Source organism: Garra rufa, chromosome 19 (genome assembly GCF_049309525.1).
Source record: "Garra rufa chromosome 19, GarRuf1.0, whole genome shotgun sequence".
NCBI classification, from domain to species: domain Eukaryota; kingdom Metazoa; phylum Chordata; class Actinopteri; order Cypriniformes; family Cyprinidae; genus Garra; species Garra rufa.
The window spans coordinates 25,318,244-25,329,573 of NC_133379.1; positions in this window are offsets into that span (position 1 = coordinate 25,318,244).

Consider the following 11,330-nt stretch of genomic DNA (forward strand, 5'->3'; position numbering starts at 1 on the left):
CAGCCAATAGAATCACACTTTCACTATGCAGCCTGTTCACAAACTTTTGTGGTGAGTGAAATCTGCAATATTGCAATGTTTGTTTGTTTTAAATTGATGCACATTTATTTAATCATATATGCACCTCACTGAAAACGAATGACAAACATAATTTTGTAGATATATAGTGGTCAACTTTTAAAGTGGATCAAAACCTTTCGTAAAATTTGTCCTAAAAGCAAAAAGAGTGCCTATTCTAGTCTTAGGACCACTTTGATGACCTTCAGATATTGAGTACTATATAGTATTTTTTTATGTATGTACTAATAGCACTTACAAGGTTTTAAAAAAATATATATATCATTTCCATTGTCTGAAAATTGAACTCCATCCAACCTGAACAGTTTACTTTTCTTCTCTGTTATATCTTTATTATTGATGAACACTCCACCAATGTCAGTCATGTATTAAGTTCCTGGCTTTGTTCATCTTCTCCGGAAAAAAGTATTGTGGTATTGGTGCTGAAATTGCTTAAAGGTCCTCATTGGAGTGCTGAAAGGTTGAGAGCATGACATCCAGAAGCTGGCTCTATCTCGTGCCTTCCTTCCCCAGTCTCTGGAGTATTCTGGAGACCCAGGTTTGGTTAACAGGTGACCTCAGCTGTCCTCTCAGCCCACTTGATATAGCTGTGACCGACAACTAGTACAATTTTCTCTAAAATATTGTGTTAAAACTATTTATTAATGCATTTATTTATTTTTTATTAATTATAAGCTAAATGAAAACCCGAAAACGGAGTGTCTATTTGTAAAAACTCGGCCCACCAATGTGTGATGTGGCTGGTCAAGACTACAAAAAATGGCTGTTTAACCTCAGCTTCTGTGGTGTTGCGGGGAAAGCGCGCGTAGAACTTTTTTCGACGCGGTCGACCCGGGTTTGATTCTGCCTTCTGGCAAGTTTTTTTTCTCCCTTTACAAATCTCATATCATATGGGAAAGACATTTATTTTGAATAAAAATGAAGAAAATAATCGAAAAGTTAAAAATAAAGTATTCATTAGTGTTAGGGTAGGTGTAGAGAAGGCTTATTGTCCCAAATAAGACAACATCCATTTAATAAGTTGAATTAAAATTATCATTTACACTCAAAACATAATTACTGCATACTGTTTTAATGTACTACAATACTGATGTGCAGATAATTAGGCCTTTTTGCAAGAAGTATTATAAATAATAGAAAATCCTGCTATTTTAACAGTGTAAATAAGATCTATACTTATTTGCACTTAATGTAAATAGAACTCATTGCTATTTGCACTTAGTGCAATCACATCAGTAAGCCATATCTTAGCACCAGAACATCGTACGGACATGGGGTTGGGTTCTTTTGACTCAGGTGGGAAATCACTTTGTAAATATCACCATGGTAAATGTGTACCCACACCCTAGCAACCATTTAGAGCAACCTAGAAACCGTATAGCAACATAAGGAAGCCATATCTCAGCTCCACATCATAATACAGACATCATGGGCTACAGGGCCGAGTTTTGCCACTTGCAAAGTATTACTATTACTGTTCGCCCTGACAAAACTTCGGCGCGTAACTCGTCCCACACCGTTTGTCATAGATCCATGAATGAGGTGTCAAATCGACCGGCTCATTGAGGAGAGGTGTGCTATGACTTTTCTAGGCGATTGAACCTACAATCTTCACACAGCGTACAAAAAAAGTGTGCAAAAAAAATCCCATAGACTTACAATGGCAGAATGAGTGTGAATTTGAATCTCAACTGTCACTTTCTCACACACACACACACACACACACACACACACACACACAGGCCCATAGGAACTTTGGCGCGTAACTCGTCCCGCACCGTTTGTCATAGACCCATGAATGAGGTGTCAAATCGTGCGGCTTATAGAGAAGAGGTGTGCTATGAATTTTTGAAGTGATCGGGCGTACGATTATCATAAAGCGGGTGAGAAATTTGGGCAAAATCTCCTATAGACTTAACATTGCCATAAAATTTGTGAGATCATATCTTTAGATCAGAAAGTCATAGAGGTTTGTAGGTTTTGACTCGGCCTATAAGTAGTGACCTATGATCTTCATAGCCACACCCTAGCAACCAATTACGTCACCCTAGCAACCGAAGGCCGAGTTTTGCCACTGCAAGCACCACTCACATTTTCTTCAGGAAATGTACATATCTAGTTAAGTTGGCTTGAGAGAGCCAACTTACTGATATTCTATTTAAACTTATTCTTATTATTATTAAGTTGGCTTGAGAGAGCCAACTTACTGATATTCTATTTAAACTTATTCTTATTATTATTATTATTATTCTTCTTCTTCCTATATAAAATTTCTGACTGCTACTCCTCCTAGAGCTTTAACTCTACAAACTCCAAACTCAGCCCAGATCTTCAGACTGGTCAGACTCGATATGCTATATCTTTTCTAACTGATCGGACTTACGGTTTTCCTAAAAATCCCGATTAAACCTGGGAAAAAAATCTCATTGACTTACATTGATGGAATGTTCAACTCCAACTGTCAAAATTCAAATTTAAACTGCCAGAATCCTTTGAGACTCAATCAAGCTTCCCTTCTATGTACTATATTTCTAATCCATTCAAACTCATCTATCTTTCTAAGTCATGCTAACAATATGCTAATCATGCTAAAATCATGTTAGTGACTTGCTAGTCATCCTAAAATCATGCTAGTAACTTGCTAGTCATGCTAGAATCATGCTAGTGACTTGCTAGTCATGCTAAAATCATGCTAGAGACTTGCTAGTCATACTGGAATCATGCTAGTGACTTGCTAGTCTTGCTAAAATCATGCTAGTGACTTGCTAAAATCATGTTAGTGACATGCTAGCGACTTGCTAGTCATGTTAAAATCATGCTAGTGACATGCTAGTCATGCTAAAATCATGCTAGTAACTTGCTAGTCATGCTAGAATCATGCTAGTGACTTGCTAGTCATGCTAGGATCATGCTTGTAACTTGCTAGTCATGCTAAAATCATGCTAACGACTTGCTAGTCATGCTGAAATATTGCTAGCGACTTGCTAGTCATGCTAAAATCATGCTAACGACTTGCTAGTCATGCTAAAATCTTGCTAGCGACTTGCTAGTCATGCTAAAATCATGCTAGCGACTTGCTAATCATGTTAAAATCATGCTAGCGACTTGCTAGTCATGCTAAATTCATGCTAGCAACTAGCTAATCATGCCAGCAACATGCTAGAAACATGCTAGTAACCACCCTGGGTACCCTAGCAACCGCATAGCAACACCTTAGCAACCACCCTAGGTACCTTAGCAACCGCATAGCAACACCTTAGAAACCACCCCGGGTACCCTAGCAACCGCATAGCAACACCTTAGCAACCACCATGGGTACCTTAGCAACCACATAGGAACACCTTAGCAACCACCCTAGGTACCTTAGCAACCACATAGCAACACCTTAGCAACCACCCTAGGTACCTTAGCAACCGCAGAGCAACACCTTAGCAACCACGACGGGTACCTTAGCAACCGCATAGGAACACCTTAGCAACCACCCTAGGTACCTTAGCAACCACATAGCAACACCTTAACAACCACCCTAGGTACCTTAGCAACCACATAGCAACACCTTAGCAACCACCCCGGGTACCATAGCAACTGCATAGCAACACCTTAGCAACCACTCCGGGTACCCTAGCAACCGCATAGCAACACCTTAGCAACCACCCCGGGTACCATAGCAACTGCATAGCAACACCTTAGCAACCACTCCGGGTACCCTAGCGACTGCATAGCAACACCTTAGCAACCACCCCAGGTACCCTAGCAACCGCATAGCAACACCTTAGCAACCACATAGCAACACCTTAGCAACCACCCCAGTTACCATGGAAACTGCATAGCAACACCTTAGCAACCACCATGGGTACCCTAGCAACCGCATAGCAACACCTCAGCAACCACCATGGGTACCCTAGCAACCGCATAGCAACACCCTAGCAACAACCCCGGGTACATTAGCAACCGCATAGCAACACCCTAGCAACCACCCTGGGTACCTTAGCAACTGGTTAGTCATTCTAGCAAACATGCTAGTCATGCTAGATACATGTTAGAAGCATACTAGCGACTTGCTTTTAAACTTTCAAAACTTTATACTTTTAAACTTTTTAAACTTCTTTAAACTTTTTAAACTTTTAAAACTTCTTTAAACTTTTTAAACTTTAAACTTCTTTAAACTTTTTAAACTACTTTAAACCTTTTTTTTACTTCTTTAAACTTTATTAAACTTTTCAAACTTTTTTTTATCTATCTATCTATCTATCTATCTATCTATCTATCTATCTATCTATCTATCTATCTATCTATCTATCTATCTATCTATCTATCTATCTGTTCAATCTTCAAGCTTTAAAACTGCTGAAAACTTCAAACTATTTCAGACTGAAAACAGTCAAACTTTTAAAACTTTTACAAACTTTAAAAACTATTTTAAACTATCTGGTCAGACTTTCTCAAGCCAACTTCAAAGTTTGTCTTGACGAACTTTTTTATCTAGTTATTATTATTATTATTTTTATTATTCTTCTTCTTCCTATATAAAATTTCTGACTGCTACTCCTCCTAGAGCTTTAACTCTACAAACTCCAAACTCAGCCCAGATGTTCAGACTGGTCAGACTCGATATGCTATATCTTTTCTAACTGATCGGACTTACGGTTTTCCTAAAAATCCCGATTAAACCTGGGAAAAAAATCTCATTGACTTACATTGATGGAATGTTCAACTCCAACTGTCAAAATTCAAATTTAAACTGCCAGAATCCTTTGAGACTCAATCAAGCTTCCCTTCTATGTACTATATTTCTAATCCATTCAAACTCATTCAAACTCATCTATCTTTCTAAGTCATGCTAACAATATGCTAATCATCCTAAAATCATGCTAGTAACTTGCTAGTCATGCTAGAATCATGCTAGTGACTTGCTAGTCATGCTAAAATCATGCTAGAGACTTGCTAGTCATACTGGAATCATGCTAGTGACTTGCTAGTCTTGCTAAAATCATGCTAGTGACTTGCTAGTCATGCTAAAATCATGTTAGTGACATGCTAGCGACTTGCTAGTCATGTTAAAATCATGCTAGTGACTTGCTAGTCATGTTAAAATAATGCTAGTGACATGCTAGTCATGCTAAAATCATGCTAGTAACTTGCTAGTCATGCTAGAATCATGCTAGTGACTTGCTAGTCATGCTAGGATCATGCTTGTAACTTGCTAGTCATGCTAAAATCATGCTAGCGACTTGCTAATCATGCTAAATTCATGCTAGTAACTAGCTAATCATGTTAAAATCATGCTAGCGACTTGCTAGTCATGCTAAAATCATGCTTGTAACTTGCTAGTCATGCTAAAATCATGCTAACGACTTGCTAGTCATGCTAAAATCATGCTAGCGACTTGCTAATCATGTTAAAATCATGCTAGCGACTTGCTAGTCATGCTAAATTCATGCTAGTAACTAGCTAATCATGCCAGCAACATGCTAGAAACATGCTAGTAACCACCCTGGGTACCCTAGCAACCGCATAGTAACACCTTAGCAACCACCCTAGGTACCATAGCAACCACATAGCAACACCTTAGAAACCACCCCGGGTACCCTAGCAACCGCATAGAAACACCCTAGCAACAACCCGGGTACCTTAGCAACCGCATAGCAACACCTTAGCAACCACCCATGGTGCCTTAGCAACCACATAGCAACACCTTAGCAACCACCCTAGGTACCTTAGCAACCACATAGGAACACCTTAGCAACCACCCTAGGTACCTTAGCAACCACATAGCAACACCTTAGCAACCACCCCGGGTACCATAGCAACTGCATAGCAACACCTTAGCAACCACTCCGGGTACCCTAGCAACCGCATAGCAACACCTTAGCAACCACCCCGGGTACCCTAGCAACCGCATAGCAACACCTTAGCAACCACCCTAGGTACCTTAGCAACCGCATAGCAACACCTTAGCAACCACCCCAGTTACCATGGAAACTGCATAGCAACACCTTAGCAACCACCATGGGTACCCTAGCAACCGCATAGCAACACCTCAGCAACCACCATGGGTTCCCTAGCAACCGCATAGCAACACCCTAGCAACAACCCCAGGTACATTAGCAACGGCATAGCAACACCCTAGCAACCACCCTGGGTACCTTAGCAACTGGTTCATTCTAGCAAACATGCTAGTCATGCTAGATACATGTTAGAAGCATACTAGCGATTTGCTTTTAAACTTTCAAAACTTTATACTTTTAAACTTTTTAAACTTCTTTAAACTTTTTAAACTTTTAAAACTTCTTTAAACTTTTTAAACTTTTAAATTCTTTAAAACTTCTTTAAACTTTTTAAACTACTTTAAACTTTTTTTTTACTTTAAACTTTATTAAACTTTTCAAACTTTTTTTTATCTATCTATCTATCTATCTGTTCAATCTTCAAGCTTTAAAACTGCTGAAAACTTCAAACTATTTCAGACTGAAAGTCAAACTTTTAAAACTTTTACAAACTTTAAAAACTATTTTAAACTATCTGGTCAGACTTTCTCAAGCCAACTTCAAAGTTTGTCTTGACGAACTTTTTTATCTAGTTATTATTATTCTTCTTCCTATCCTAAATTTCTGACTGTATCTCCTCCTAGAGCTTTAACTCTACAAACTCCAAACTCAGCCCAGATCTTCAGACTGGTCTAACTCGAGTTGCTATATCTTTTCTAACTGATCGGACTTACGGTTTTCCTAAAAATCCCGATTAAAACTGGGAAAAAAATCTCATTGACTTACATTGACGGAATGTTCAAACTCCAACTGTCAAAATTCAAATTTCAACTGCCAGAATCCTTTGAGACTCAATCAGGCTTCCCTTCTATCTACTATTTCTAATCCAAACAAGCTCATTTAAACTCATCTATCTATCTATCTATCTATCTATCTATCTATAAATCTATCTATAAATCTATCCATCTATAAATCTGTCTATCTATTAATCTATCTATAAATCTGTCTATTAATCTGTCTATCTATAAATCTATCTATTAATCTGTCTTTCTATAAATCTATCTATCTATTAATCTATCTATTAATCTCTTTCTACTTGCGACTTGCTAGTCATGCTAGAATCATGCTAGTGACTTGCTAGTCATGCTAGAATCATGCTAGTGACATGCTAGTCATGCTAGAATCATGCTAGTGACTTGCTAGTCATGCTAGAATCATGCTAGTGACTTGCTAGTCATGCTAGAATCATGCTAGTGACATGCTAGTCATGCTAGAATCATGCTAGTGACATGCTAGTCATGCTAGAATCATGCTAGTGACATGCTAGTCATGCTAGAATCATGCTAGTGACATGTTAGTCATGCTAGAATCATGCTAGTGACTTGCTAGTCTTGCTAAAATCATGCTAGTGACTTGCTAGTCATGCTAGAATCATGCTAGTAACTTGCTAGTCGTGCTAGGATCATGCTAGTAACTTGCTAGTCATGCTAGAATCATCCTAAAATCATGCTAGTGACTTGCTAGTCATGCTAAAATCATGCTAGTTACTTGCTTGTCATGCTAGAATCATGCTAGTGACTTGCTAGTCATGCTAGGATCATGCTAGTAACTTGCTAGTCATGCTAGTATCATCCTAAAATCATGCTAGCGACTTGCTAGTCATGCTAAAATCATGCTAGTGACTTGCTAGTCATGCTAAAATAATGCTAGTGACTTGCTAGTCATGTTAAAATCATGCTAGCGACTTGCTAGTCATGCTAAAATCATGCTAGCGACTTGCTAATCATGCTAAAATCGTGCTAGCGACTTGCTAGTCATGCTAAAATCGTGCTAGCGACTAGCTAGTCATGCTAAAATCATGCTAGTAACATGCTAGAAACATGCTAGTAAACACCCTGGGTACCCTAGTAACCACATAGCAACACCCTAGCAACCACCACAGGCACCATAGCAACCACATAGCAACACCTTAGCAACCACCCCAGGCATCATAGCAACCGCATAGCAACACCCTAGCAACCACCACAGGCACCATAGCAACCGCATAGCAACACCTTAGCAACCACCCCAGGTACCCTAGCAACCGCATAGCAACACCTTAGCAACCACCCCAGGTACCCTAGCAACCACATAGCAACAACCTAGTAACCACCCCGGGTACCTTAGCAACCACATAGCAACACCTTAGCAACCGCATAGCAACACCTTAGCAACCACCCCGTGTACCTTAGCAACCGCATAGCAACACCTTAGCAACCACACAGCAACACCTTAGCAACCACCCCGGGTACCCTAGCAACCGCATAGCAACACCCTAGCAACCACCCCGGGTACCTTAGCAACCACATAGCAACACCCTAGCAAACACCCCAGGCACCATAGCAACCGCATAGCAACACCTTAGCAACCACCCCAGGTACCCTAGCAACCGCCTAGCAACACCTTAGCAACCACCCAGAGTACCCTACCAACCACACAGAAACACTTCATCAACCACTCTGAGAACCTTAGCATCTAACTTGAAGCTTTTAAAATGACTTTAAACTTCAAACTATTTCAGACTGAAAACCATCAAACTTAAAACTTTTCTATCTATCTATCTATCTATCTATCTATCTATCTATCTATCTATCTATCTATCTATCTATCTATCTATCTATCTATCTATCTATCTATCTATCTATCTATCTATTCATTCTTCAAACTTCAAAACTATTTCAGACTAAAAACAGTCAAACTTTTACAATTTTACTAACTTTAAAAACTATTTTAAACTATCTGGTCAGACTTTCTCAAGCCAACTTCAAAGTTTGTCTTGACGAACTTTTTTATCTAGTTAAGTTGGCTTGAGAGAGCCAACTTATTGATATTCTATTTAAACTTATTATTATTATTATTAAGTTGGCTTGAGAAAGCCAACTTACTGATATTCTATTTAAACTTATTATTATGTTGGCTTGGAGAAGCCAACATATTGTTATGCTATTTAAACTTATTATTATTATTATTATTCTTATGACCTAAAGAAATTTCTGACAGCTACTCCTCCGAGGCCTTTGAAGCCACAAGGCCCAAACTTGGCAGAGACCTGGGCCCTTGTCCCGAAAGAGTTGCTATATCTATTTGGACTGATCAGATGTACAGTTGATTTATTATTAATTTTTGAAAATGACACATTTCCCAATGAAATACATGGGCTGAGAAAAAATGCGCCCTCTAACAGTAATACCTCTCGACTGAAGAGGCGGGATTCAAACCTCTTACTTACAGTCACTCTGAAATCGGTGGAAATACAAATAAATATCGCCTTAAAAATGTAAATATTACAGCGATTTAACTCTAAAAACCCATTAGAACATATCAACAGCTAAATTCAGTGGTTTGTGAGTAACGTTAGTTCTTGTAAAAGAAAAGCTCGCACCCTTCAGCGAGTATGCATGCCGTCAGCACGAACTCTCTCTGTATGTGCTCATAAACAACATAACTTGCACGAATTAGAACGCCTTTAAAATTAATATATTTCAGCGATTTATTTGTAAATACCCATTAGAACACATCAACAAATCAGCCTTTTGTGATCTGTTTTATTTCAAAGTTAAAGCACTGTCTTCAGCAAATGTGTTATACAGACGAGCTTTCAGGCTCGGAGCTAACTTACCCGACTGAGAATTATGACTGCACGTCTTTTAAAAGCATTTAAATAAAAACACTCCAGCGATCCAACACAATAAATATACAAGAATATTTTAAAGAACTACATTAGCTGCAAATGAGCTTTTCAGTTTCAGTAACGACCATGTTACCGAGATGTGACTTACTTTCACTTTGAACTCGGTGAAAAATGCATATAAATAATGCCTTTAAAATTACAATATTCCAGCCATTTAATTGTAAATACCCATTAGAACACATCAAGACCTGAATTCAGCTGTTTGAGCGAATTTATTGAAAACCCTAAGCATTTCCTTCACCGCGTACAGATTGCTTTCAACAAGTATACATGGAGACGAACGACATAATTTGCACGAATTAGAACGCCTTTAAAATTACAATATTGCAGCGATTTAATTTAGTCCACCCATTAGAAAATATCAACAGCTAAATGCAGTTGTTTGTGAGCATTTTGTTTTCATACAGAGAGCGCTGCGTTCAGCAGTGTGTTAGACATGAGCTCCAAGATGTCCGACTGAGAATTATACATGACTGCACGTCTTTTAAAGGCATTTAAATAAAAACACTCCAGCGATTCAACACAATAAATATAGAAGAATATTTTAAAGACCTGCATTGGGTGCAAATTACTTTTTCATAGGCTTAACTAACTAACATGAGATGCACTGCTCAGTCTTCATCTTCATCATCAAAGACATCATTTGCACGTCTTTTAAAGGTATTTAAATACAAACACTCCAGCGATTAAACACAATAATAGTAGAGTAATATATTACACAGCTTAAATGCTTGCTTATTAATGCTTTTAGGCTCAACCGCACAGCAACGCTTTCAAGCACGCGCTGAAACACTTGTTGTATGGCAAGCCGTTTTAACCTAAAATACACATAAATCCACTATGGCAAGCTGTTTTAACCTAAAATATACTAAGCATTACTTATCGTAATAGCATTTTTACTAGCAACAATTCAATCAGAGAGCTCTAAGTGTTCTGGGCTGGACCTTTTGCCCGAAGGCTGCCCGGTTTGCTTCTCCAAGCCAACATTTAAAGTTTGTCATCGAACTTTAGCTTCTAGTTTTTCTTCCTCTTCTTCTTCTTCTGAGACCAAAATTTTCTGACTGCTACTCCTCCTAGAGCTTTAACTCTACAAACTCCAAACTCAGCCCAGATCTTCATACTGGTCTAACTCGAGTTGCTATATCTTTTCTAACTGATCGGACTTACGGTTTTCCTAAAAATCCCGATTAAAACTGGGAATAAAATCTCATTGACTTACATTGACGGAATGTTCAAACTCCAACTGTCAAAATTCAAATTTAAACTGCCAGAATCCTTTGAGACTCAAATCAGGCTTCCCTTCTATCTACTATTTCTAATCCGATCAAACTCATTTAAACTCATCTATCTATCTATCTATCTATCTATCTATCTATCTATCTATCTATCTATCTATCTATCTATCTATCTATCTATCTATCTATCTATCTATCTATCTATTAATCTATCTATAAATCTATCTATCTATTAATCTGTCTATCAATCTGTCTATCTATAAATCTATCTATCTATAAATCTATCCATCTATAAATCTG